Source organism: Callorhinus ursinus, unplaced genomic scaffold, assembly GCF_003265705.2.
Source record: "Callorhinus ursinus isolate GAN/ISIS: 27379988/994484 unplaced genomic scaffold, GSC_fseal_2.0 scaffold10, whole genome shotgun sequence".
In the NCBI taxonomy this organism is placed as follows: Eukaryota; Metazoa; Chordata; class Mammalia; order Carnivora; family Otariidae; genus Callorhinus; species Callorhinus ursinus.
The window spans coordinates 22,293,758-22,315,924 of NW_027397072.1; the positions used below are offsets into that span (position 1 = coordinate 22,293,758).

General features: G+C 42.2%; 1 pseudogene; it reads right to left on the reverse strand.

The window, feature by feature from the left end:
• Positions 1-18,759: 18,759 nt before the first annotated feature.
• On the reverse strand, positions 18,760-19,743 carry LOC141373486 (glyceraldehyde-3-phosphate dehydrogenase-like; annotated as a pseudogene).
• Between the last annotated feature and the right edge of the window lie 2,424 nt (positions 19,744-22,167).

The window sequence follows — 22,167 nt, forward strand, 5'->3', positions numbered from 1 at the left end:
TGAGGAATTCTTAATCTCAGGAAACAAACTGAGGGTTGCTGGAGTGGTGGGGGGTGGGAGGGATGGGGTGGCTGGGTGATAGACACTGGGGAGGGTATGTGCTATGGTGAGCGCTGTGAATTGTGTAAGACTGTTGAATCACAGATCTGTACTTCTGAAACAAATAATGCAACATATGTTAAGAAAAAAGAAAAAGAAGAAGATAGCAGGAGGGGAAGAATGAAGGGGAGTAAGTCGGAGGGGGAGACGAACCATGAGAGACGATGGACTCTGAAAAACAAACTGAGGGTTCTAGGGGGGAGGGGGGCGGGTGGATGGGTTAGCCTGGTGATGGGTATCAAAGAGGGCACGTTCTGCGTGGAGCACTGGGTGTTATGCACAAACAAGAATCATGGAACACTACATCAAAAACTAATGATGTAATGTATGGTGATTAACATAAGAATAAAAAAGTTGATATTTTAAAAAAAAAAAGAAAGGGGCTGGTCTCATGCATATCAAAAGAAGCCAGAGCCTTCCTCAGGCTCCCCGAAACAGTACAAATCCTATGTCAATCGTTTTATGTCCATCCTCCTAAAGCCCTTTTAAGAAGAAAAGTGTTCTTTTCAGCTCAAGATGACCAAGAGATTGGTGGGGCTTTCTGCTCCACTCCCTTCACTGGAGGACTTTTTCTTTTTTCCATCACCATATTACAAAGATGACTTTGTACAAGGTCAGAAGTAGAACTGTCAAGAAGCCTCCCACAAAGCCCTAAATTGGCAAAGCATCTATGTTGAAATATCTCCTCTGGCTTTACCAGAATCTTCTCTTAAATTTACATCCTGAGCCAGGGAAATCAGTTATTTTGAAACACCTCCTCCCAAACTGCAAAATTGTGGAGGAAAGTGACTCTGATCTTGACAGAAGGGTATCTAAAGGAATTGATCAGTTCTCCCATAGTCTTTATTTTATCCCAACTTGATGTGGTCCTGGATGATCATCTCATTATCTAGTACAATAATAGCTATTCTCACAGGGCTTTCATTCAATCTGTGCTCAGTTATGGAAACTATGCAACTCTGTTTCTCCAGAGACATTCTAAACAAACATGAAGAAACAGAGCAGGAAGGAGAAATCTTGGGTTTGTAAAACATACTTGACTCTGAAGTAGAAATTACCTGCCTTGTAGGACTCCTGCATGAGTGACATGTTTTCTAAGAAAAATCGTTGGATTTCTATTTCTGACAATATGGTGGACTAGATAGGCAGGGAAATCCTCCTGGTACAGAACACTTAAAATGACGGATAAAAAAATTAAAAACATATTTTTAGGGTCGTCTGGGTGGCTGAGTCGGTTAACCATCCGACTCTTGGTTTTGGCTCAGTTCATGATCTCGGGGTTGTGGGATTGAGCTCCGTGCTCAGTGGGAGTCAGCTTGAGATTCTCTCCCTTCCCCTCTGCTCCTCGCCCCCCAAATAAATACATAAAATCTTAAATATATTTTTAAAGATTGTATGTATTTATTTATTTATTTGACAGAGAGAGGGAACACAAGCAGGGGGAGTGGGAGAGGGAGAAGCAGGCTTCCCGCTGAGCAGGGAGCCCGATGCGGGGCTCGATCCCAGAACCCTGGGATCATGACCTGAGCCGAAGGCAGACGCTTAACCGACTGAGCCACCCATGCACCCCCCAAAAACCATATTTTTAAATGCATTGTTGGGCTGGCAGAAAAGTGGAGGAAAGGAATCAGAGAAGGAATCAGAAACCATAAAACCAAATGGTAAGCCAGCCCTGAGGCCAGTACTGCCTTGACAGTATCTGCGGATTGTTGGTGCCCCAGGCCAGGTAATAGGCCAAATTTGGGTGCAAGAGACAAAGGCTGGGACCCATACAAAATGGGAAGTTGAGTCAGAGACCCTGTCATAAAGCTGGGGTCGCCAAAAGGCAATACCCTCATTGTGTAAAAGAGAGTTGGCAACACTTGCTATAAAAATAGACCTTGGCTGGGGTGGGGTGGGGGGAGTTCCCCAAAGATTTCTAAGCCCTCAAACTTTTGCAGGCCAAAAAGCCAAAAATTTCAATTGGTCTCAATTTAGTAGTGTTTCTAGGCGCAAGCAAGTACAATTCTTCTCTGGGAGAATAGACTTTAAATCTAAGCTTTGAAGGATTCCCATGAATAAAGTTGTAACAAACTTGAGCTCAGAGCAAACAGTTATAAAAATCTGAAGGAAATATAAGCCAGCATAAACAAACGATAGCAGAAACACTGAACTGTAAAATCACACTGGCAATGACTGCAGATACAGTAATGTTTAGGTACATGATAAGCATTAAACATGTTTCAGATGTTTAAAGAAATAACAAGGATTTTGAAAAGACAATGCAGGAAAAAGAGGCTAAAAATGAGCAGGCAAAATTGGGGAAAAATAATAATTTCTAGAAATTAAAAATATAATATTTTAATTAGGAACCCAGCAGATGATTAGAAACTGCTGAAAACAAGTAAATTGGAAAATAGATCTGAAGAAATGACTCAGAATTCAGTACCTATGGACAAAGAAAAGAGATGAAAAATAGAAAAAGAAGCATATAGGAGAGTATATTCATGAATCTGAAATAAGGAAATACTGCTTAAAGAAAATATAGCATGAACTCCAAAGGAAAAAATCTGATAAGTTGTACTATATAAAATTAAGAACTTCTATTCATCAAAAGGCACCAACTGAGAGAGTGAAATTCAAGACAAATTCACAGGCTGGGAGAAGATATTTGGGATGCATATAATCAGAAGGGCTTATATCAAGAATATATTAAAAATCCCCACCAAGCAGTAAGAAAAAGACTGACCATCCAACTGTAAATGGGCTACAGACTTAATGAGGAACCTTTTTAAAAAAAAAAAATTTTAAGGGCGCCTGGGTGGCTCAGTTGGTTAGGCGACTGCCTTCGGCTCAGGTCATGATCCTGGAGTCCCGGGATCGAGTCCTGCATCGGCTCCCTGCTCAGTAGGGAGTCTGCTTCTCCCTCTGACCCTCTTCCTTCTCGTGCTCTCTATCTCTCATTCTCTCTCTCTCAAATAAATAAATAAAATCTTTAAAAAAATTAAAAAAATTTTAAGTAATCTCTTCACACAATGCGGGGACTGAACTCACGACCAAGAGTCGCATGTTCCACCGACTGAGCCAGCCAGGCATCCAAATGAGGAACCTTTCTAAGGAGGATATCCCAGTGGTCAAGATGGCCAACTTCAATAGTAATTAGAAACATGCAAATTAAAATCACAATTCACATTCACCAGAACGGTTATTATCTGTATCTATTAAATCTAGCAAGAACACTCCTAGGTATATATCCCCAAAATATGAGTGCACAAGTGCATGGAAAGATGTGTACAAGAATCCTCATAATAGCGTTTATCTATAATAGCCCCAAACTAGAACCTTGTATTCGTTTTTCTATGGCTGCTGGGGCTGGGCTTCCTGCAACTACAGTTCTCTTTGCCGGCTGGCCCCTTGTTAAGCTCCGCCAATAGGGGGTGCTAGAGGAAGCCTGCAAAGTGGGAGGAGAGGGAGGGGCCCTGCTTCCCACACCTGAGTGTTGTGGTGGTAAGAGCTCCCCGCAGCCCGCCCCACCCACAACCTCCGCCCTCACCCCTACCCCTGCCCCTGCCCCCGCCCCCGCCCCGCCCAGCCCCCTGCCTCAGGGGCTGCACTAGGTTCCACCTTTTCCCCTTCTTGGAACCAGCCTTAATTGTTTCCCTTAAAGACACCAGCACCAACTCTCCAGTACTCCTTCCTCTGAGGTCTCAGTACTCCTTCCTCTGAGGTCTCTCCTCCTCTAAGCCTCTGGGTTCCAGTACACTTGTACCTTTTCCCTTTGTTAACCGCTACCTCTCCAGGGGCTTCAATTGCCACCTCTGCATTTCCTTGGCATTTCCCTTTGGCTTATGCTGTCCTTATAATAAATATCCTCTGTTAAATTAACTGGTCTGTGTACCTGACTGGACCCTGCGTGATAGGATGGCCAAGGTTTGAATCTTTTGGCATCTGTCCTGCCTCCTGACAAGGGATGCATTGAACATCACCCACTCCCCTTTTATATGGGGGAACCAGAGGGCTCCGACAAGTTTCACAGATCCTCACAGCCTCGCTTGGTTGATTGTCGATGGCGTCTTGACCTGGTTGCAGAAATCAACCAGAGCCAAAGAGAGCAGAGCATCCTGGGTGTCTACTACGGTGACTGCCTGCCAGGAGGACACTTAGGTTCACACCGATCCTTATGAACACTCTCTGGCTGGACTTTCTTTTCCTTCTGTGAATGTGCACGGGAAAATGGCATCTTGCCTAAAGTCTTCGTGTTCCTCATCAATAGGTTGTTGAGGAAACTGAACTTGAGAACGTCTAATGTCTAACTCTGCTGTTGCTATGGCCACCGTGTGTCCGTATGTGTTTAATAACGTCATTGTAAGGGCTGATTCTTTAACCAGATTGTAAATATGTGTGCAGAGGTTGCCCAGCAAAGGAACAAGAAGGTTATGCAATTTGTAAGCAAAACAACGTGAGCTAAGACCTTGATGGGCCATGATTTTTCAGTGTTCTTCCCTCAGGCGGCTGTACCGACCATTATGAATCATTATAAACCCAGACCACCCTCCTTCCCCCAAAAAATCCCTGATGGTATATAATTTTCTTAACTCAGGTACACACCCCCATAGTTCCCACCATTTAAATGTGTGTCTAAATAAGGCAGAATACGACCATCATTAAAAACCCATTTTTATTTACACTTTAAGCCAGAATATTCTCGTAAGATTTTCCTACTGTATAAATTCTAGATTGTGCCAAAGTTTTGGTTCTGTCCAGAGGCATTATCCTTAGGATCTCAGCTCCTCACCTCCTCAAATGCAATTTCCTGTTGCTTCACTTCAGCCACCCACTCCTATGGTCATGACCTTCACCTTATCATCACCAATAACTGCACTGTCTCCAAAATCTCTATTTCAAGAATTCTGACTTGTTCCTTATCTCCTATCCTCCTCCTGTAGGCTAGTGCATGCATTCCAGCATTTCTTCAATCTTACTGAAACCTGTGACTCATATACTAACCATGTTGCCTCATGTCCAAACTTCCTCTTTATTCATGTCAGATTCCACGATCATTATTGTAATTGCTCTCTTGCACATACCACTATCCTTTGCCTCCCCTGCACTGTTTTTGCTTGGCAACATCCTGACCCTGTAGTATTTTCCACTCCAGGCCTTGCCTGAACATGGCTGGAGATGAACATACAACTTGCTCAGGGACCTCCCTTGAAATTCTCACCATGAATCTCAAATGGGCACTCAACACTCTGTGGCAACTTTCTCTGGTGCGTTTCCCTACCACATTCTAACACATTTATTTCCCGTTCTTTTTCTCTACTCAGACCTCCCAGCTTGCCTTCACCACAGGCAGGAACCCCTCCGTCATCATACCAACAGCCACACCTACCAATTTGCCAGCTGTGTGCCCACACTCAAAATGGACAAAGCCTGCCTTCTCTGTGAAGCAAGATCCCACCCCCTCTTGCCCTTTAGAAGGGCCTCACTTCTAAAAATATTCCCTCTGCCTCCCTCTACATCCTTAGCTTTTTCCACCCCTGGGTCGTTTATATGAGCATACAAACACTCCCTAGTATAATATCTCCCATTTTAAAAACTTCCTTGACCCCATAGAGCCACCTCACTACCACCACACTTCTCTGTCCCACTGCATAGCAAAACTTTTTTTTAAGTGTTATTTATTTATTAGAGAGAGAGAGAGAGAATGGGGAGAGGAGCAGAGGGAGAGGGAAAGAGAAACCCAAGCAGACTCCGTGCTCAGGGCAGAGCCCAATGCGAGGCTCGATCCCACAACCCTGAGATCATGCCCTGAACCAAAATCAAGAGTCGGACGCTTAACTGACTGAGCCACCCAGGTGCCCCTTACCTTTTTTTTTTTTTTTAAGCAGGCTCCACATCCAACGTGGGGTCTGAACCCATGACCCCAAGATCAAGAGTCACATGCTCTACCAGCTGAGCCAGCCAGGTGCCCAACTCTGTCCCTTCTTCTTCTTCTTCTTCTTCTTCTTTTTTAAAGATTGATTTATTTATATTAGAGAGCAAGAGAGTACCTGTGCACAAGTGGGGGTAGGAGAAGAGAGGGGAAAAAATCCTCAAGCAGACTCCCGGCCGAGAGCGGAGCCTGACATGGGGCTGGATCCCAGGACCCTGAGATCATGACCTGAGCCTAAATCAAGAGCCGGACCCTCAACCAACTGAGTCACCCAGGTGCCCCCAACTCTATCTCTTCTTGAAACGCTTTTCTTCTTTAGGTTCCCTAACCAACTGTTCCTTTTCTTCTTCCTGGCCCCTCCTTCTCTGTTCTATTTCTAAATGTCAAAGTATCATGGAGAAAATTAGCAAGATACAAATCACTATAAGCACGGGTGGGAGGGATGGGGTGGCTGGGTGATGGACATTGGGGAGGGTATGTACTATGGTGAGTGCTATGAATTGTGTAAGACTGATGAATCACAGACCTATACCCCTGGAACAAATAATACATTATATGTCAATTTAAAAAAAATCACTATAAGCAAAGTCAAAAGGCAAATGACAAAATGGCCAACTGTAATGGAAAAAACTTGGTTTTTTCCTTCCTAAGTAGGGGAAAACCCAGTTTTCTGTCTTGTGGAACTGAACCCTTACCTATGACATCAGTTCAGTTCCACAAGACGGCTCCTCACTCCCACCCTCACTTCAGACACCAGTCTCAAGCTCAGGTTATCACCTGTGCTTCTGATCTACTGGCTATAGACCCCTCCTCGGTTTAATTAATTTGCTAGGGTGGCTCACAGAACTCAGGGAAACACTTATGTTTTCCAGTTTATTAAAGCATATAATAAAGGATACAGATGAACAGCTAGATAAGGAGACACACAGGGTGAGGTCTGGAAGGGTCCCAAGAGCAGGAGTTTCTATCCCGGTGATTTTAGGGTACATCGTCCTCCTAGTGTGGATGTGTTTGCCAGTCTGGAAGTTCCCTGAACCCCATACGATTGGGATTTTACGGAGGCTTCCTCATGTAGGCATGATCAATTATTAACTGCATTTCCAGCCCCTCTCCCCTCTCTGGAGTATGGGGGATGGGGCTGAAAATTCCAAGCTTCTCATCATAGTGTGGTCTTTCTGGAGACCAGCCTCCATCTAGGAACCCACTCAGAATCACCTCATTAGAACAAAAAATATACCTGGCTCTCTTATCCCTTAGAAACTTAGGAGGGGGCGCCTGGGTGGCTCAGTTGGTTAAGCGACTGCCTTTGGCTCAGGCCATGATCCTGGAGTCCCGGGATCGAGTCCCACATCGGGCTCCCTGCTCGGCAGGGAGTCTGCTTCTCCCTCTGACCCTCTTCCCTCTCGTGCTATCTCTCATTCTCTCTCTCTCTCTCAAATAAATAAATAAAATCTTTGAAAAAAAAAAAAAGAAAGAAACTTAGGACGGTTTTAAGAGCCCTGTGTCAGGGCGCCTGGGTGGCTCGGTTGAGCGACTGCCTTCGGCTCAGGTCATGATCCTGGAGTCCCCGGATTGAGTCCCGCATCGGGCTCCGTGCTCAGCGGGGAGTCTGCTTCTCCCTCTGACCCTCTTCCCTCTTGTGCTCTCTATCTCTCATTCTCTCTCTCAAATAAATAAATAAAATCTTTAAAAAAAAAAAAAAGAGCCCTGTGTCAGAGATGCTCTTTGTTCTCTTACCATTTAGAAAATTACAAGGGTTTTAGGAGCCCTGTGCCAGAAACTGGGGGCAGAGGCCAACATATATATTTTCTATTATCTCATAACAGTATTTATAGTTCAGGTCATGGACATAGTGATAATATCCCTAATGTTTCTTTTTTTTTTTTTTTTAAGATTTTACTTATTTATTTGTCAGAGAGAGAGAGAGAGAGAGAGCACAAGCAGGGGGAGCAGCAGGCAGAGGGAGAAGCAGGCTTCCTGCTGGGCGGGGAGCCTGACGCGGGGCTCGATCCCAGGACCCTGGGATCATGACCTGAGCCGAAGGCAGACACTCAACTGACTGAGCCACCCAGGCGCCCCAATATCCCTAATATTTCAAAAGAATTCTCTTTATCCTAGAAATCAATAGGAAAGAGACCAATCACCCAACAGAAAAATGGAGAAAGAATATGAACAGATGGATCTCAGGAAAGGGATACAATACCCTTTAGGATACAAAGAAATAGACAAACTCATTAATAATAAAGAGAAATAAAGATGAAAGTCACACCAAAATATCATTTTCAACTATCATACTGACAAAAATCCAAAAGTTTGACAGCATGCCCTATGGGAAAACAGGTCTCGTATATTGCTGTGAAATTAACATGAAAAGATCTCTGAGATAGATTTTTAAATGGGTAAAAGGAAAAGACCAGGGGCGCCTGGGTGGCTCGGTCGTGAAGCGTCTGCCTTCGGCTCGGGTCCTGACCCCGGGGTCGTGAGATCGAGCCCCGCATCGCGCTCCCTGCTCCACGGGAAGCCGGCTTCTCCCTCTGACCCTCCCCCTGCTGGTGTTCCCTCTCTCGCTGTCTCTCTCTCTCTCTCTCTCTCTGTCAATTAAATAAATAAATAAAATCTTAAAAAAAAATAAAATAAAGGCGCAGGGGTTGTAGAGCTTCCTCAACACCAGCTACACGTTAGAATTGCCAGAGGGACGCGATCCCAGGACCCCGGGATGCTTCTCCCTCTCCCATTCCCCCTGCTTGTGTTCCCTCTCTCGCTGTGTCTGTCAAATAAATAAATAAAATAAAAATCTTTAATAAAAAAAAGTTAAAGGACAAACCAGCCTGTATATTATGCTCCCAGAGCATATATGATTTCCATTTTTATTTGCATAAGGACACACACACATCAATGAAAAGCGGTTACTTCTTGTAGCCGGAACTGGAGTGGATGGAGGATAAGGAGAAAGTGAGTCTTTAAGTGTACACCTTTTAACAAAAGAAACAAAGAACTATGGTCCAAAGAATTTCCTAAAAGGCAAATCATTATATGTGATAAAAACAAAACACTGTTCGTTTTTTTTTTTAAAGTATCCAGAAGTTTTGAAACCCTTATGGCTATGACTCCTGTATGTACAATTGCACAGAAATTTTTTGTGTGTGCCTGGATCCTGGTATGACTGCTTATTTCAGAGAAAACTAATCGCAGAAAACTTTTTTTTTTTTTACATCAAAAGGGTAATTAAAGGGTATCTAAAGTGCCAGAAAAAATAATGTGGTGCAATGGCTTCTTGGCAGCCCTTGAACAGGATGTTACAACACATTTCCCAAATATTCTGTTAATAGGAATCCTCCTGGCCACACAGAATGACAATGAGCTTATTTCATATGAAATGTGTCAATATGGTAGTTACGAATAATCTGAGAGGGAAAGCAGGAAATGGACAGTCAACTGAAATACCGTCACTGAACATTTACGCATCAGAATTTGGCAGCCTTTCCATCATTCAAAATATGTTCTGACTGGGCAAGAGAAGCCACACAATCAATTGATTTAAAAAGACAAATACCATATGATTTCCCTTATATGTGGAGTTTAAACAAACAAACAAAAAACTAGACTCATAGATAGAGAACAGATTGGTGATTGTAAGAGGCAGAGAGTAGGGGGTGGGAGAAATAGGTGGATTTTTTTTTTTTAGTTTAAATAAATTGAATAAAATTTTTTATATAAAGATAAAACATGAAAGCAACCTGAATGTCCATTGACAAATGAATTGATAAGCAAAATATGGTATATACATACAATGGAACATTATTTAGCCTTTAAAAAAAGGAAATTCTGCAACATGGATGAAACTTGAGGGGAGCCTGGGTGGCTCAGTCATTAAGTGTCTGCCTTTGGCTCAGATCATGATCCCAGGGTCCCCGGATCGAGCCCCACATCGGGTTCCTTGCTCCCTGCTTGGAGGGAAAGCTGCTTCCCCCTCTCCCACTCCCCCTGCTTGTGTTCCCTCTCTCAGTGTCTCTCTCTGTCAAATAAATAAAGAAAATCTAAAGAAAAAAAAGAAACTTGAAGATGTTGAGCTTAGTGAAATAAGCTGGCCACAATAAGACAAATACTGTATGATTCCACTTACATGAGGTACTTCGAGTAGTCGAAACCATAGAAGACAGAAAATAGAATTGTGGTTTCCAGGGGCTAGATGGAGGGGGGGGATGGGGAGTTATTGACTAAGGGTACAGAGTTTCAGTTTTACAAAATGAATAGAGTTCTGGAGATGGATGGTGGTGATGGTTGCACAACAATATGAAGGTATTTAATACTACTAAACCATACACTTAAAAATGGTTAAAATGGGGACGCCTGGGTGGCTTAGTTGGTTAAACCTCTGCCTTCAGCTTGGGTCATGATCCCAGGGTCCTGGGATCAAGCCCCGCATCCGCATCGGGGGTCCCTGCTCAGTGGGAAGCCTGCTTTTCCCTCTCCCACTCCCCCTACTTGTGTTCCCTCTCTCGCTGCGGCTCTGTCAAATAAATAAATAAAATCTTTTTTAAAAAATGGTTAAGATGGTAAATTTTAAGTTATGTGTGTTTTATCACAATAAAAAAAATTGGAAAAAAAGAAAGCTAGGGTGGCTTTGTTAATACCAGACAAAGTAGACTTCAGAACAGTAAAACCAGGGGTGCCTGGTGGCTCAGTCGTTAGGCATCTGCCTTCGCTCAGGTCATGATCCCAGGGTCCTGGGATGGAGCCCCGCATCCGGCTCCTCGGGAAGTCTGCTGCTCCCTCTCCCATTCCCCCCGCTTGTGTTCCCTCTCTCACTGTGTCTCTCTCTCTCTGTCAAATAAATAAACAAAATCTTAAAAAAAAAAAAGAACAATAAAACAACCAGAGATAAAAAGGAACATTTTATAATGATAAGAGAGCCAACTGACAAGGAAGAAATAATAATCCTAAATGTGTATTCACCTAATAACAAAGTTTTAAAACACATGAATTAAAAACTGATAGAAACAAAAGGAGAAACTGACAAATCCACAATTATAGTTGGAGATTTCCACACTTTTCTCTGTGTAGCTAATAGAACAAGTAGACAGAAAATCAGTAAGCACAAAGAAGCTCTGAACAACACCATCAACCAATTTGATGGAATTAACATTTACAGAACAAGAACAGCCGGAAGTCTTTCTTTTCAAGTGCACATGAAACATTCACATCCAATAAGGTGGACCATATTCTGGGCCATAAAATAAACCTTAACAAATTATTAAGAATTAAAATCACATAAGGTATATTCTATAACCTCAAAAGAATTAGATTAAAAACAATAACAGAAAGATATCTGGATAATTCCCAAATGACTGGATATTAAACAACATACTTCTAAGCAACCCATGGATCAAGGAAGAAGTCTTCAGTGAAATTAGAGAAAATATTTGAGCTAAACTAAAATGAAAATATAGCATATTAAAACTTGTGAAATGCAGATAAAGCAGTGCTCAGAGGGAAACTTATAGCATGAAAAGTTTTTATTAGAAAAAGTTATCTAAAATCAATCACCTAAGCTCCCACCTTAAGAAATTTTTTTTTAAAAATTAAAAAATAAGAACAAATTCAACTGAAAGCATGCAAAAGAAAATAAAGATAGGGGCGCCTGGGTGGCTCAGTTGGTTGAGCGACTGCCTTCGGCTCAGGTCATGATCCTGGAGTCCCAAGATCGAGTCCCGCATCGGGCTCCCTGCTCAGCGGGGAGTCTGCTTCTCCCTCTGACCCTCCCCCCTCTCATGTGCTCTCTCTCTCTCTCAAATAAATAAATAAAATCTTTAAAAAAAAAGAAAAATGTGACCCATAACTTAATTAAAAAAAAAAGAAAATAAAGATAAAGAGCAGAAATCAATACAATTGAAAACAAGAAAACAACAGAGAAAAATCAATAAAACTAAAGGCCAGTTCTTTGGGAAGAATAATAAAATTGATAAACCTCTAGAAGACACAAATTATCCATATAGGAATAAAAAGGAAATATCACTACAGACTCTACAGATCCTACAGACATTAAGTGTATCAGGAAAAAAACCAAAAACCAAAAACCAAAAACCAAAGTGTATCAGATAAAAAACAAAAACCAAAAAACCAAAACCAACCAAACAAACAGAATCCTCTCTGCCCATAAATTTGACAACTTAGATGAAATGGGCTGATTTGCTGTTAAAAGATACAAATTACCAAAACCCATTCAAGAAGAGATAGATAAGCTGAATAGGCCCGTATCTATCAAAGAAATTGAGTTCATTGTGAAAAGCCTTCCAACAAAGAAAACTCCAGGCTCAGATGGTTTAGCTGGCAAATTCTACCAAATATTTAAATAAGTAATAACACCAATTTGACATAATCTCCTGCAGAAAATAGGAGAGAAGGAAACACATCCCAAGTCACTTACGAGACCAGCATTTCTGTCTTAGGTCAGGCTGCTATAATGAAGTAGCATAAACTGGGTGGCTTATAAACAACAAAAATTTATTTTTCAGTTATTTATTGAGGCTGGAAGTCCAAGATCAGGGTACCAGCATGGTTAGAATTTTGGTGAAGGCCCTCCTCTGGGTTACAGACTGCTGTTTTCTCATTGTATCCTCATATGGTAGAAACAGTGCAAGAGAGCTCTTTGGGATCCCTTTCATAGGGCCCTAATATCATTCAAGAAGGCTTCACCTTCATGACTAATTACCTCCCAAAGGCCCTACCTCCTAATACCACCACACTGGGGGGTAGTATTTCAACATATGAATTTTGGGGAAAAAACTTTCTGTCCAAATGCAATTACCTTAATATCAAAACCAGAAACAGTGTGGTATTAGGTTAAAGGATAGGCACATAGGTCAATGGAACAGAGCACAGAGTTCAAAAATAGACCCACACAATTGATTTTTTTTTTTTTAAGGAGGCTCCATGCCCAGTGTGGAGCTCAACAAGGAGCTTGAAATCACAACCCCGAGATCAAGACCTGAGCTGAGATCAAGAGTCAGATGCTTAGCGCGCCTGGGTGGCTCAGTCGGGCATCTGCCTTTGGCTCGGGTCATGGTCCCGGGGTCCTGGGATCGAGTCCCGCATCAGGCTCGTTGCTCCGCGGGGGGCCTGCTTCTCCCTCTCCCATTCCCCCTGCTTGTGTTCCCTCTGTAGCTGTCTCTCTCTGTGTCAAATAAATAAATGGTATTAAAAAAAAAAAAAGAGTCAGATGCTTAACTGACCAAGCCACCCAGGTACCCCCACACAATTGATTTTTCACAAAAGTGCAATGTCAATTCAATGGAGAAATGATTGTCTTTTGAACAAATGGTGGTGGAATAACTGGAAGTCCATTGGCAAAGCAAAATGAGCCATAACCCACACTTCACATTGTATACAAATTTAACTCAAAATGGATCATAAATTTAAATATAAAATCTAAAAGTACAAAAACTTTAAAAGAAAACACAGGAGGGAATCTTTGTAACTTGGAGTTAGGCAAAGATTCTAAGAAATGACACCAAAAGCACAATCCAGAAAAGAAAAACCTGACAAATGGGATTTCCTCAAGACTTAAAACTGACTCTGTGAAGAATACTCTTAAGAGAATGAAAACACAATTCATAGATGGGAAGAAAATATTTATAAATCATATATCAGACAAAGGACTTGTATCCAAGATACATGAAGAACACTTAGGATGAAATGAAAGGAAACCAGTTTTTTTTAAATGCCAAAGATTTGAAAGTATGAAAATACTAGAAGAGAGCATAGTCAGTAAGTTCTCTGACACTGGCTGTAGCAACATTTTTCTAGATATGTCTCCTGAGACCAGGGAAACAAAAGCAAAAATAAACTACTGGGACCACATCAAAATAAAAAGCTTCTGCACAGCAAAGGAAACAATCAACAAACCTAAAAGACAACCTACTGAATAGGAAAAGATATTTGCAAATGACATATCCAATAAAGGGTTAGTATCCAAAATACATAAAGAACTTATACAACTCAATATGAAAAAAACCCCAAATAATCCAATTAAAAATGGGCAGAAGGGGTGCCTGGGTGACTCAGCAGTCAGTTAAGTGTCTGACTCTTGCTCTCAGCTCAGGACTTGATTTCAGGATTGTGAGTTCAAGCCCTGCATTGGACCCACACTGGGTCTGCAGCCTACTTAAAAAAAAAAAAAATGGGCAGAAGTCATGGATAGACATTTCTCCAAAGAAGACATACAAATGACCAACAGACATATGAAAAGATGCTCAACATCACTCATTATCAGGGAAATGCAAATCAAAACCACAATGAGATATCACCTCACACCAGTCAGAACAACTAACATAAAAAACACAAGAAACAAGTAAACAAGTGTTGGTGAGGATGTGGAGAAAAAGGAACACTTGTGCACTGTTGATGGGAATGAAAACTGGTGCATCCACTGTGGAAAACAGTATGGAGGTTCCTCAAAAAATTAAAAACAGAATTACATATGATCCAGTAATTCCACTACTGAGTATTTACCCAAAGAATACAAAAACATTAATTTGGAAAAATATATGCACCCCTATGTTTATTGCATTTTTTACAATAGCCATATTATGGAAGCAGCCCAAGTGTCCATCATAGATGAATGGATTAAGAAGATGTGGGCGCCTGGGTGGCTCAGTCAGTTAAGCATCTGCCTTCAGTTCAGGTCATGATCCCAGGGTCCTGGGATCGATTCCCACATTGGGCTCCCTGCTCCATGGGGAGCCTGTTTCTCTCTCTGCCTTTATTTAATTTAATTATTAAATTAAATAAAGAAAATTTAAAAAAAGATGTGGTATATATATACAATGGAATGTTACTCAGCCATAAAAAATAGTGAAGTCTTGCCATTTACAACATAGATAAATCTAGAAAGTATAATGCTAAGTGAAATCAGTCAGTCAGAGAAAGATGAATACCATATGATTTCACTCATGTGTGGAATTTAAGAAAGAAAACAAATGAACAAAGAAAAAATGAGACAAATAAAAAACCAGACTCTTAATTATGGAGTACAAATTGATGGTTACCAGAAGGGAGGGTGGTGGGGAGATGGGTAAAATGGTGAAATAGGTAAAGGGAATTAAGAGTACACTTATGATAAGCACTGAGCAATGCAAAGAATTGTTGAATCACTATCTTGTACACCTGAAACTAACACTGCATGTTAACTATACTGGAATTAAATATTTTTCTAAAAAGCGGCAAAGATTTGAACTGACACTTCACCAAAGAAGCTATATGGATGACAAATAAGTACATGAAAAAATGCTCAAAATCATTAGTCATTAGGAAACTGCAAATCAAAATCATAATGGTATACTGCTTCACACCGAGATGGCTATAACAAAAAATACAGACAACAACAAGTGCTGATAAGGATGTGGAAACGCTGGAACTCCAGTCCACCACTGGTGGGAATGTAAAATGGCACAGCTGCTGTGAAAAACAGTTTGGCAGTTCCTCAAAAACTTAAACATAGAATTACCACATGATCCAGCAATTCTACTCCTGGATATATAGCCAAGAGAACTGAAAGCACGTTCACACAAAAACTTGTCCACGAATATTCATAGCAGCATTATTCATACTAGCCCAAATGTAGAAATAACCTAAATATTTGAGTGATGAATGGATGAGCAAAGTGTTGTATATCCATACAATGGAATATCGTGGAATAAAAAGGAATGAACTATTGATGCATGCTGCAACATGGATAAACCTTGAAAAACATCATGCTAGGTGAATGAAGCCAGACACAAAAGGCCACGTGTTGCATGATGTGATCCCATTTATACGATTGTCCAGCATAGGCAAACCCATAGAGACAAAAAGTAGATTTGTTATTGTCAGAGGATGGGGGTAAGAAGGGGTCAGCAGGTACAGGGTTTCTCTTGTGGGGTATCTTAATCAACTGAAGCTGACATGACAAAATACTATACACTGGGTGGCTTAAACAACAGAAGGTTAGGGATACCTGGGTGGCTCAGCAGGTTAAGTATCTGCCCTTGGCTCAGGTCATAATCCTGGGGTCCTGGGATCAAGTCCCATGTCGGGCTTCTTGGTCAGCAGGGAGTCTGCTTCTCTCTCTGCCTGCAGCTCCCTCTGCTTGTGCGCACGTTCTCTCTCTCTTTCTGACAAATAAATAAAATCTTTAAAAAAATAAAATAACAACAGAAATTTATTTTTCACACTTCTGGAGGCTGGGGAGTCTAAGCTCAAGGTGCTGGCAAAGTGGGTTTTATTCTGAGGCTCCTCTCTTGGCTTGTAGACAGCCTTGTTGTGTGCTCACGTGACATTTTCTTGGTGTGTGCATGTGCAGAGATCTCTCCTCCTCTTCTTATAAGTGCACTAATCCCGTCATGAGAGCCCCCACTCTCATGACGTCAACTATCTCGAATTACCTCCCAAAGACCCATCTCCAAATACCTTCAAATTGGGGAGGAGGGCTTCAACATGAATTTGGGGGGCAATTCAGTGCAAGCAGAGACTGATGGAAATGTTCTGGAATGAGATACTGGTGGTGGTTGTAAAACTTTGTGACTACACTAAAAACCACTGAATTGTATACTTAAAACACACACACACACACACACACACACACACACGTGCGTACTGTAAGATACCACCACACATCTGCTAGAATGGCTAAAATTAAAAATAAATAAATAAATAAAACAAAACACAAATGACCATATGAAGTGCTGCCAAGAATGCAGAGGGACCAAAAGTCTCATGTATTGCTGATGAGAGTGCAAAATGGTGCAACCACTCTGGAAAACAGTTTGGACGTTTCTTACAAATTTAAACATACACCTACCACATACCCAGGAATCTCACCCCATGTTATTTGCCCAAGTGGAAAAAAAAACCTGTGTTTACAGAATAACTGAAAAAAACACCACAAATGTTTACAGTAGCATTACTTGTAATCACCAAAACCTGGAAACAATCCAAAAAATTGTGGCACACCTATAAAATAGATTGCTAGTTAGCCATTAAAAGGAAAAAAAGTATTGATACTACAACAGCACGGACGACTCTGAAATGCATTACGCTAAATGAAAGAAGCCAGATTCAAAAGACTTACATACTGCTGCATTCCATTTATGTAACATCCTGGAAAGGCAAAAGTGCGGGAACAAAGAACCAATCAGCGGTTGCCAGAGATTCACTGCGCCTTCCGCTCCAGACCCTCTGCTGTGTTCTGCGGGGCCAATCAACTTGCTCTTTATTGGCGTGCCCTCCACTCCCCACCTCTACCTGCAGCACCCCTCCCTCCGGCTTAAGCTTCTCCATTCCGCTCAATTAGTTCTATTACTCCTCCATCTGCTTTCATTTTCCAGAACTGTGTGGACATTTCTTTCTTTCTTTTTTTTAAAGATTTTATTTATTTATTTGACAGAGGGAGAGAGAGAGCCCACAAGCAGGGGGAGTGGCAGGCAGAGGGAGAGGGAGAAACGGGCTCAACCCTGGGATTCTGACCTGAGCAGAAGGCAGACGCTTAACTGAGTGAGCCCCCCAGGCGCCTTGTGTTGACATTTCTTAACTCCTGTCATCTTCTCTCTTCTCTTTAACCCTATGGGTTTATGGTCTTTTTATTTATTTATTTTTCACTGTTATTATAGTGAGGATTTGGGAGGGAACAGATAAATACCTATTCAATCTTTCACGTTAACTGATACAGCTCTTCTTTAATCAAGTCTACAACATAAATATACTTTAGGAAATGGATACTATTTTCTCATGAATATATATAAAGTTTATTGCTGGTCAACCTTGGGAAAATATAGGTGTTTATCAGACATGATCCCAGTAAGTATATCCAGGCAAGCCATCTGATTTTTGTCTCCCAGAGGGGACACACTTAAAAGAGTCGTCTAGTTTGATAGCGAGAATTTCCAACAGCTGCCGAGGCTATGGGCCAGAGCTCATGGGAGTATGACAAACCAATGGTTTTACTTGGGGCTGTGCGAACAGGGGCAGCCCCCTAACAGTGGTAAGCTGGTGACTCAGCAAAGGAATTGTAGGTTTGTGTATGTCTATGAGTAACACCCCAGCAGTCCCACTTGTAATCGGGACCCAGAAATGCCTTCTCATTACTTACATCATAATCATCCCCTTACATAGAAACAGCGCTGACTCCCATAGGAAACATTCCTGTTCTCTCTCATCATTTCTATGACACCATGCTCTTCAATCCCAAGTGATCTTTGAAAAGGCAGTAATACTCAAATCTTCCACATCAGGGAAAATCCAAGGTCTCAGGGAGCGGCTGGGCGGTTGTTTACTTCTCCTTCAGAGGTCATGCAGCAAAGCTAAAGAACACTAGGTAGTGGCATTTAAAACTTTGGCTCATACAAATGTAAATTGCAGGTTGTAACATGCTCTACACACATCTTACTTTTAACAATTCTGTCACTGTTCATCTTTGCCAGCTCACACACACACACACACACAGAGAGAACTGGGCACCTTTGTGCTATGTGAAAACCCTGGGCCATGTAAACCAGGACTTTTTATTTTGTGTGTGAGGGTGTACAGTGTACTTTATTGATGGCACACAACAAGGTAGGCCTCCTTAAATGCCTCCCTTTCTTCAGGGGGTCTGGGATGGAAACTGTGGAAGACAAGAGATTTTCAGTATATCAGAAGGTCTATCTGGGGCAAGGACTCCCCAGCAGCTGGGGCCTCTCCTGCTCTCCCTGGGGCTGGTGTTCCTGGGGCTCTTATTCCTGGGAGGCCATGTGGACCACAAGGTCCATCACCCTGTTGCTATAGACAAACTCATTTTCATCACAGGAAACGAGCTTGACAAAGTGGTCATGGAGGGCAATGTCAGCCCTAGCATCAAAGGTGGAAGAGTACATGACACTGTTAAAGCTGCAGGAGACAACCTGGTCCTCAGCACAGCCCAGGATGCCCTTGAGGGGGCCCTCTGCTGCCCACTTCACCACCTTTTTGATGTTGTCATATTCGGCAGCTTTTTCCAAATGGCAGGTCAAGTCCATGACCAACACCTTGTGGGTGAGGATATGGAAAGCCATGCCAGTGAGCTTCCCATTTCAGCTCAGGGATGACCTTGCCCACAGCCTTAGCAATACTGGTGGAAACAAGGACAATGTTGTGGAAAACTCCTCAGCCATCACCACTTCTCAGAAGGGCCTTCTACAGTTTTCTGGGTGGCAGTGATGGAATGTACTGTGGTCATGAGTCCCTCCATGATGCCAAAGTTGTTATGGACAACCTTGGCCAGGACCAAGCAGCTGGTGGTGCAAAAGGCATTGCTGACAATCTTGAGAAAGTTGTCATACTTCTTTTTCATGGTTCATGCCCATTACAAGCAGGAGAGGCAAAGATGATGACCCTTTTGGCTCTACCCTTCAAGCGAGCCCCAGCCTTCTTCAGGGTAGTGAAGATACCAGTGGATTTCACAATAAGTTCAGCACAGACCTCACTTCATTTGATGCTAGTGAGTTCTCCCTCAAGGAAGATGGAGATGGGCTTTCCGCTAATGACAAGCTTCCCATTCTCAGCCTGGACTGTGTCCTTGAACTTGCCATGGGTGGAATTATACTGGACCATATAGACCATGTATCGAGGTCAATGAAGGTGTTATTGATGGAGACAATATTCACTTTGCTAGAGTTAAAAGCAGCCTTGGTGACCAGGCACCCAAAGTAGCCAAAGCCATTTAGTTGGGCCTTCACCATCATGTCTCAGGGACACAGCTGTTGTCAAATAGGGAGGGGCAGAGAGCCAAAGGGAGCCAGGATTTTCTTGAACAGAAGTTGAAGGAAATCTTGTAAAGCAAAGAGGCAGATGGTTGATTGCTACTTTTAGGCAATACTGTCTTATTCTTGCTAATGGAACACTGATTTTGTTAAGTATGGTCTGGCAATAGACCCAGGAAAGATAAGGGTGTCACCCAGCAGCATTGCCAGAGTCTCAAATAAAAATATAGGACAGCCAGTTAAAACTGAATTTCAGACAAACAAGTAAGGGGCAACCCTTTTCACCCCATCCCCCACTCTCCCCTGGGGGTGAACTGTGATTGGTTAAAACAAGTGTGATAATCCCGTTACCCCTTGTTAAAGATTGGTTCGGAGGTGGGCATGTCACACATTTCGACCAACTGCATGTGGTGGAGAAATCTTCTGGGGGCTTCTGGGAAAGATTTTCCTCCCTGATTACAAACAGAAGAACCAGTACTCGAGCAAGTGAAAGCACAAGAGCAAGCAATATGGAAGTCCTTCATGCTTTGTGCCTTCACTAATCTCACATGAAGATATGTGCTGGGAACAGCAACAGTCATTTTGTCACCATGAAGGAAAAGTCTTAAGTAAGTCAGAGAGATTGAGCCAGAACTCTGCCATTGTTGAACTTCTGAATGAGGCAGCTCTGGAATTCTTTTCACCAGGCTTCTTGTTATGTGAAATAATGAATATCCTCACTGTTTGAGCTTCTTTTAGTTGGGGGTACTCTGTTTATGCTGCTGGAAGCATCTTAAATAATTCACCTGAAAGTATTTTGAATCTCACTCAGTGGGTGTTTAAATGGCTGTGGTTAATAGACCCAGTCTCCTACCCAGATAAACAAAACTATTTTGTTATAACATCTCCTGGCCTCATAATGTCACTTGGGTCTTTCTCAACTTCTCACAAAAGAATCACAGAAACCTGGGCACCTGGGTGGCTCAGATGGTTAAGCGTCTGCCTTCAGCTCAGGTCATGATCCCAGGGTCCTGGGATCGAGTCCCGCATTGGGCTCCTTGCTCCTTGGGAGCCTGCTTCTCCCTCTGCTTCTCTCTCCCCCTCTGTCTCTCATGAATAAATAAAAATCTTAAATTAAAAAAAAAAAGGAATCACAGAAACCCTCCCAGACTTTCTGGGGTGGGCAGGAGACCATTTCTTGCTCCTTAGGATGGAATAATTATTAACAGTTCTCTGTGTCCTCAGAGTCACTGACAGCTTCAGAGATCTGAACTGGGTGCTTGGGGAGTGCCAGCCAGGCACGCCAGTTTTATGGGACAGGTGGATGCTGTTTCACAGTTTGAGGCTTGAGATGGGCAACCTATAGACCAGACGAAGTTGAGGTTGTTGACCCTGAGATATCATCAGCCTCAGTGGTATTTGTGCTCTCACTTTTAATCCCAATGTAGACAATACCCACTGTTCACTGGCTTTATTTCCAAACATCCTGAAGTGAAAGAATTTATGAAATGTTTACTGGCCACAATTTGTATATGTGGCAAACATTTTTACTTTTTAAAATTTTGAATAGATTCTATATGCATATGGCATATACAGAATTCAGACCAATACGTCCCCCATCCAGCCTGGTCTCCTTTTTCCCTTCTCCAGAAGCAGCCATTGTTATCAGGGTCTTGTGTATGCTTCCAGACTTTTGTATACCTGGACAAATATATACATATGCATAGCTCTTTTTAAGATAAAAATGACAGAATATGATACATATTAATTATATCTTGGAGATTCTCCCACATCATTATTTTTCAAACTACTTACTCTGTTCAAGAGCTGCATTGTCTCCTAATGCATGGAGGTGCCGTAACCTATTAGCTATCTCCAATTAATAGACACTTCAATGGACATTTGTCATGTTTTCTGGTTGGCCAACTCCTTTGGAACATTTTTCATGTCCGTGGAAATATTCACTCTCCAGTCTCCTTTGAAACTCCACCAACCTGTACCCATGCCAATCTCTAAATCAGAAATGGACCCCAGGAGGAAATGGGCTTTGGGTAGGACACCTATTATGCTGGCAAGGGTGCAGCATGGCCTTATGGCTTTGGGGGCATCATGGGTTACAAAGCCCAAGTTCCTGATGCAGAAGAGATATTAGTGGCGCCGGTGTGAGTGACAGTTGCAATTGCAGTCAGGTTCTTGGTGGCAGTGCAAATTTAGCATCTAGTTTTTGGTGGCAGCAGAATTCTTCTGGGCCTTTAACACATCAGGCTATTTATATATGTGATTTGTGGCTGTAATTCTTGAGGATTATCATCAAGCCTATTCTCTAGTCCTCACAACCATGTTCTTTATAACAAACGACTTTCTGCTCATCAGCCAAAGTTACTTCTACTGCTTGCAACAAAGAGCCCAGTCTGAGACAAATAT